The sequence below is a fragment of the Vicia villosa genome, linkage group LG7, assembly GCF_029867415.1.
Source record: "Vicia villosa cultivar HV-30 ecotype Madison, WI linkage group LG7, Vvil1.0, whole genome shotgun sequence".
Classification (NCBI taxonomy): Eukaryota; Viridiplantae; Streptophyta; class Magnoliopsida; order Fabales; family Fabaceae; genus Vicia; species Vicia villosa.
The window spans coordinates 122,999,860-123,008,203 of NC_081186.1; positions in this window are offsets into that span (position 1 = coordinate 122,999,860).

Here is an 8,344-nt window from a genome sequence, read left to right on the forward strand (position 1 = left end):
TTCCATAAGCACACAAGTAACATCTCACCCTTGCTAAAATAATACCATGATTGAGATACTAATACTAAATACACCTTTGATGTAAACAGTTCCTAAAACAAAATAAGTTCAAAATTGAATCACAACCTACACACTTCTCTAGTAAGAGACAAAATTGAGGACCTAACACTCACACAACAATGTCGCCAAAATCCAGAATTAATTATGCATTCATCAACACAACATTTATATAAGAAGCGTAAAAGCAAGAATCACAAAGACTTTAGGGTTGTATCTTGGCTTGGTTAACAAGGAAGTGTCATTTCTCAAGGCCATTGAAACGAAAGGGTCAATACCTAAGAGAGCATTCAAATACAATTATATCCACATATCCTTATCAACCTCTCACAACAATTTATTGCTCAAGAGTTCACCTTCTTAATTTAAAGGAACTAGCTATATACAAAGCCTTTTTTTTCTTTTTCTTTTTCTTTTTCTCTTTCTTTTTCTCTTGAGCAATCACTTATTTACTTCTCACTACCAATACAACCAAAATTTTATATTCTCCCCAACTTGAATATTACCACCACATAATCACGAATGCTCTCTATTCTAAGGCGAAAAGGAAACATTCCTAACCACAATTAATGGTACTCTTCAAGGTTGAAAGAAAATCATCAAGATTCATATCAAAAATCGGCAAATATAGACAAGGAATTGATACCGCTTGAATCTTGGCAAAAACGGCTCAAAGTGGTTATCAAATGCTCACACACTCACCGGGTAGGTTATATATGGTAGAGAAGTTATACTCGTAATACGAAACAAAATGCTTTGATCACTTTCATGCTTTACACAATTAAATAAAAAAATGCATGATTAAACATAATAAACACGAGTTAAACGCACATTGTTGGTATTCACAAAATAATATAAATATATATATATATACAATGGAAAGGCTCCTCACACTAATTTTTGGTACTACAATGATTCAATATTGAACTATTTTTGTTAAAGAAAATGTGACATCTAATGTGTATAATTAAAAGCATCTATTTCATGGTATATTAAAGAAACGATAAAAATGTACCTTGCACGTACTAATTTCACATTATATCATCACCGCCCCAATTGGATGTAAAACTTGCTCCCTCAAGGAAACACTTTCACAAGGACAACAAAAATTAAAAAAAACAAAATTGCATATGTTCATAGAAATAAAAGCAATTAAACTAAAAACTTAATAATTTAAAACAAACACCAAAAGGTGTCACAATATCCAAAAAGGCATAGCAATGCCTAAGGTTCAAAATACCTCATCCTATAAAAGGATGGAACAAAACATAACAAAGCTAATGTCAAAATAAAAAAAACTAGCACTAAACATACTAATAGCACACTAAACATAAAATATAAAACTACTCATCCTCATCCTGATTTTCTTCCACATTCTCATCCTCGCCACCTTCCTCCTCCTCAGGAAATGGACTGACCTCAGGCCAATTAGCATAATCCACCAAGTCTTGGTGAGAACTCCACGGATGAGCCACATGGGGCTCTCCATCATCTGCAACCTTAGCTGAGACATAGAGTCATGCAGAAACATGAATGCTCTCTGATGCGCCATATGAAATGCCAAGTTCTCCTCTCTATCAGGATCACTACGGCGGCGAGCAGGGCAAGCAACAGCAGCAACAGGAACAGCAGTCAACCTGGATAAACAATAACGCTCAATAAAAGTATCATCAATAAAAGTGTCAATAGACACAAGACCCTCAGAAGGAATCTGCACTCTTGCTTTCTTGCACAGGTTCATGATCAAACCAGGAAAAATCAGCTTGCAGGGAGCACGATCACCATGCCGAGTTCCACTCAAAGCAACCCTCTTCAGCTCATTCGCAATAATGCGAGTAATATCAATCGGCTCATGCTCAATCATACGAGCAACCAAAGCAGCAGACTCAGCAGGCAAAGAGGAAGTGTGACTCCTAGGCCTTAAATTATGAAGGACCACCGACATGAGAACCTGAGCATTAGTAGTCAACACTTTTCTAGAGAACTTCTGGGGCTGCTGTGAAGGATTAAGATCATAAGAATGCCCACTCATACACAAAACCTCCCTCAGATGCTCCCAATCAAAATTTCCCCGTGCCAATTGCACATGATACCCACACAGCTCACCAACCTCAAAAGGCAATGGAGTTCCAAGAAATTCACGGATTGCCTGACGAGAAAAGTCGATTTCCTTACCACGCACCCAAGTTTTGAACTCATAGGCCACACCTTCAACCGGAAATTCCTCATTTGGAATGGCATTAGCATAAAACTCTCTTACAATCTCCAAATGAAACTTAGGTGCAGGCTCACAAAGTTTAAGCCAACCATACTCCTCAATGGTGTTATGACACCACCCATAGGTTCCCTCAGGATTGATTCTCACAATTCGCTCTGGCCACCATGTCCTAACCTCTAACTTCTTGTACCTCTCCTCTTGGACATGACTCTTAAAACGGTTTTGATTAAACGGAATAGCCCTAGGTGCTTGAGAAGAACTGCCACCTTCGATTCCGGTCTTTCTTTTCTTAGAGCCTAGGAATTTCGGTCCCATCTGAAATGATTAAAGAAATAGCAACACAAAAACCAATATGTTAACACAATACATAACAAAAATAAACAGCCCCAGTAAGAATCAAAGCACAAGATCACTCCCCCCTGCATCAAACAAAAACAGGTAGAAGAGGGGATTTTTCTGAAATCCCCAGACCGCGCTAAGCGCGCCTACCGCGCTAAGCGGGCTCTGCGATTTGCAGAAAAAATCCCCTGCGAACCAGGGTTTCAGCCAAACATTTCCAGCACCCAAATTCTATTCTAAACATGTACAAGGCACTGGAAAACAGATTCTACCACTAAGTTTTCAACATACAAAACCCTAACCACATCATTTTTATTCCTAATCTCAATCTAAACCTTAATATATATAATGCAAGCATAAGAGAAAAGAAATAATAAGAAGAAGATGTGGACATTACCTTGGTGATGATGAAGAAGGAGCAAAAACCTTGATTAATTAGCAAAGACAAAAAGAAAACAAAGAAAGAAAGAAAGCTAGGAGAAGAAAATGGGAGAAATGAGGCAACAAGACCTCAAAACCCTACTTCCCTCACCCAGAATTCGTGCTGGGCCGGGTCAAGGACAAAGGGCCCAAAAATCAAATTTTTTTTCTGAAAACTGACCCGCGCTAAGCAGGCTGTGAATCGCGCTAAGCGCGCAACTCTCTGGAACTTGGGGTTCCAAATTTTCAAAAGCGCGCTAAGCGGGCTATAGCGCGCTAAGCGCCCCTGACAGAACATAGAAATTTTTTTCTTTCTACCAGCATGTGAAACTTTACCGGTAGACTGATTTTGGCTCGACCAGAACGCAAAAAATATAAACGGTAAAAAACACATAAAACAAGCTGAATATTTACAAATTGGGGTGCCTCCCAATAAGCGCTTTGTTTAACATCGGTCAGCTCGATGGTCAAAGGCAATCAAGGATCACCAAACGATAAAAAACAAGTTTCACGATTAAAATCGCTTCCTCGATAAACCTTCAACCTCTGACCATTAACTACCCATTCTTGCTTTGATTTTTGGTCCTCTATCACAATAGCCCCATGGCTTCTAACCTCTTTGACCAAAAACGGTCCGGACCATTTAGACTTCAACTTTCCCGGAAAAAGTCTTAACCGGGAATTGAAGAGTAACACCAATTGTCCTACCTTAAAATCTTTAATTCTAATCTTACTATCATGATAGAATTTGGTCTTTTCCTTGTAAACCGAATTAGACTTATAGGCATGCAATCTCATCTCTTCCAACTCATTTAATTGGATTTTTCTTCTCTCTCCACACAACTTGTGGTCAAAATTCAAAAGCTTCAAGGCCCAATATGCCTTATGTTCTAATTCTACGGGAAGGTGACAACTTTTACCATACACCATTTGGAATGGTGTAAGACCGATCGGTGCTTTGAAAGCGGTCCGATATGCCCACAAGGTTTCATCAAGCTTCATTGACCAATCCTTCCTAGAGCTAGACACAGTTTTCTCAAGAATTCTCTTAATTTCTCTATTGGTCCTCTCAACTTGCCCATTAGTTTGTGGATGATATGGAGTAGCCACCTTGTGCTTTACTCCATATTGCTCCAACACTTTCTCAAGCGGGGCATTACAAAAATGAGATCCCCCATCACTAATTAAAACTCTTGGTGAGCCAAACCGCGAAAATATATTTTTCTTCAGAAATTTGATCACGGTCTTACCATCCGCTTTGGGTGAAGCAATTGCTTCCACCCACTTAGACACATAATCCACAGCTACCAAGATGTATTCATTTGACATAGAGGAAGGGAATGGTCCAACAAAGTCAATACCCCAACAATCAAATACTTCTACTTCTAAAATACTTTGGAGGGGCATTTCCTCTCTTTTCCCAATTCCACCAGTTCTTTGACAACTGTCGCATGAGGCAACATGGTGGTAAGCATCTTTGAACAAAGTAGGCCACCAAAATCCCGATTGAAGGACTTTTGTGGCCGTACGCAAACCATTAAAATGACCACCATACGGCGAATTGTGGCAATGCCACAAAATGCTTTTAGTTTCCTCATCCGCGACACATCTTCTCAAAAGATTGTCACTGCTCAACTTAAACAAGTGAGGCTCATCCCAAACATAAAAATTGGCATCGTTTAAAAACTTTTTTCTTTGATTCCAAGTTAGATCCTCCGGTATCCATCCAGATGCTTTGTGATTAGCCATATCTGCGAACCAGGGTCTAACTTCTTGTACCATGTACAGTTTTTCATCGGGGAATTCTTCCCTCACTTCTTTCTCATTGTTTGTCACATCGGTATTCACTAACCGAGATAAATGATCCGCAATCAAATTTTCAGTGCCTTTCTTATCTCTCACTTCAAGATCAAATTCTTGAAGCAAAAGAATCCACCTAATAAGCCTCTGTTTTGAATCAGGCTTGGTGAGAAGATATTTGATTGCGGCATGATCAGTGTAACACACCACTTTAGAACCAATAAGGTAAGAACGAAACTTCTCCAATGCAAACACAATTGCGAGCAATTCTTTTTCGGTAGTGGCATAGTTTACCTGTGCCTCATTTAAAACTTTGCTCGCATAATGTATAGCATGGAAATGTTTGTTTTTCCTTTGGCCTAAGACCGCACCAACCGCATAGTCACTAGCATCGCACATGAGTTCAAACTCAAGCGACCAATTAGGAGCGACAATTATGGGTGTGGTGGTCAAATTTTCTTTGAGTTCTAGGAAAGCTTTTAGACATGACTCATCAAAATTAAATTCCATACCTTTGTTGAGCAAATTACTCAAAGGCTTTGCGACCTTGGAGAAATCCTTGATGAATCTTCTATAAAACCCAGCATGTCCCAAGAAGCTCCTTATGCCTTTCACATTCACCGGAGGGGGAAGCTTTTCAATAACTTCAATTTTTGCCGGATCGACCTCAAGCCCCTTTGAAGATACCTTGTGGCCAAGAACAATCCCATCCGTTACCATGAAAGTGCACTTCTCCCAGTTGAGAACCAAATTTGTTTCAATACATCTTTCCATCACCACATCAAGGTTTTTCAAGCACAAGTCAAATGACGACCCGTACACAGAAAAATCATCCATGAACACCTCGATGCTTTTCTCGATCAAATCTGAGAAGATAGCTTGCATGCACCTTTGAAATGTTGCGGGAGCAGTACATAGTCCAAATGGCATTCTTCTGTATGCAAAAACGCCAAAAGGACATGTAAAGGCAGTTTTCTCGTGGTCCGCCGGATTCACTGATATTTGATTGTATCCCGAATAACCATCCAAGAAACAATAGAAATTTCTTCCGGCTAACCTTTCTAACATTTGATCCATAAAAGGTAATGGAAAGTGATCTTTTCTTGTTGCTTGGTTCAACCTCCTATAATCAATACACATACGCCACCCGGTCACCGCTCTCGAAGGAATCAACTCGTTCTTCTCATTTCTCACAACCGTCAATCCACCCTTCTTAGGAACCACATGCACCGGACTCACCCATTCGCTATCGGAGATGGGATAAATCATCCCCGCCTCTAATAACTTCACAACCTCTTTTCTAACAACTTCTTTTATGGTTGGATTCAATCGCCTTTGAGGTTGTGCCACGGGCCGAAAATCATCTTCTAACATAATCTTATGCATACAATAGGCCGGACTAATACCCTTCAAGTCGGATAAAACCCATCCTATTGCTTCTTGATTCTTTGTCAATACTTCCTTCAATCGATGCTCTTCCTTGCTAGACAAACCGTTATTAATGATAACCGGCTTAGTAGAATTGTCACCGAGAAACACATATTTCAAGTGAGATGGTAACACATTCAACTCCACCTTTTGCTCTTCAACTTTAGGTTCATCCTTCAACTCTTCAATTTGAGTTTCAAATGGATTCATCTCATCACAAGCCTCTAAATTTCTCAAGCAATCTTCAATTTCTTTCTCTTGATCTTTGGTGAGAACTTCAAGAGCTTCCATTAAAGTCTTCTCAAGAGGATTCGACAAGTGCATTTGATTCTCCACTTTCATAATAGCCCTTTCGGTAGCATCGATTCTAAAACAATCATCATCATCACTCGGATGCTTGATGGCTTCAAAGAGATCAAGACATAATTCTTCATCTTGGTACCTTAATTTCATTAAGCCATCATCAATATCTATCATCATTCGGGCCGTCTTCATAAAAGGCCTTCCTAAGATCAATGGTATATCAGGATCTTCTTCCATGTCTATGACAACAAAATCAACAGGAAACCAAAATTTGTCAACCTTGACAAGCAAGTCTTCCGCAACTCCATGAGGATGAGCTGTGGATTTATCCGCTAATGATAACGTCATTCTCGTCGGCTTCAAGTCATTGATTCCTAATCTTCTCACCATAGACAATGGGATCAAATTAATGCTAGAACCGGTATCCACCAAACCTTTGCCTATGTGAACATTTCCAATAGACACCGGTAAGGTTTCCCGCCCAGGATCATTTGATTTTATCGGAGTAGTGCGTTGAATTAACGCATTACAACAAGAGCTCACCGTTACTACCTCCGGATCCAAGAATCTTCTATTCTTAGTGATGATGTCTTTGATGAATTTTGCATACATCGGCATTTGCTCTAATGCCTCAGAAAAAGGAACATTGATTTTCAACTTGCTAAAGATGTCCAAGAACCGAGCATAGTGCTTTGCATCTTCTTTCTTTGACGGACCGGGAGGGTAAGGTAATTTCTTCACTTGTATAGAATCTTCCACCTTCTTCTTTCCCTTCTCACTCACACTCAATTTTTTTCTCTCTTTTTCTACTACTTTCTCAAGGTTTTCTTTTTCCACTAATTCTTTTTCTTTCTCATTTTCAACTAAATCACCCTCAACATTTTTTTCTACTTCGATCACCCTATCTTTTTCACTCTCAACAATTTCCTCCTCAACTATCTCTCCTACACCCATATCAATATTTCTACCGCTACGAGTTAGAATTGACTTACAATGCTCACGAGGATTTTCTTGTGTAGTAGCCGGAAAAGGACCTTTGTTTTGATCGGCAAGTTGCTTTGACAATTGCCCGACTTGAGTTTCAAGGTTCTTTATGGCGGCACCCGTACTCTTTTGACTCGCAATTTGCAATTGCATGAATTGGCTAAGAGTGTCCTCGATTGAAATCTTTGTTTGTTGAGGTTGTTGATTGTAACCACCTTGATAAGGATTTTGACGATTCGATGGACCCGCATCCGGCCTCCATCCTTGTTGATAACCTTGATTACCTCTTTGTTGGTAACCTTGGTTATTGTTGTAAGGTTGTTGTTGTTGTCTCCCACCATAACCTTGATTAGGATTCGACACATAATTCACCTCTTCACCCGGTGGAGGACAAAAACCAGTTTGATGGTCACCCCTACACAATTCACAACACATGACCTGTTGATTTTTAGAAGGGATCCCATGTATCTCTTTGATTTGTTGAGGGAGTTTTGACATTTGTTGAGTGAGCAATTCTACTTGTTGTGTCAATAAATTGTTTTGAGCAAGTATTGCACCACTAGTATTCAATTCAAGAACTCCTGGTTTTCTTTGCGATGCACTACGGTTGTGTTGCCCTTGATGATCATTCAAAGCCATCCTATCAATGATAGCAATTGCTTCAGCAGCTGTTTTTGACATCAACGAACCACCCGCGGTAGCATCTAAAAGAGTTTTTGGTTGAGGTTGGAGTCCATTCCTAAAGATATGGATTTGAAACAATTCATCAAACCCATGACCTTTGCATTTTCTAAC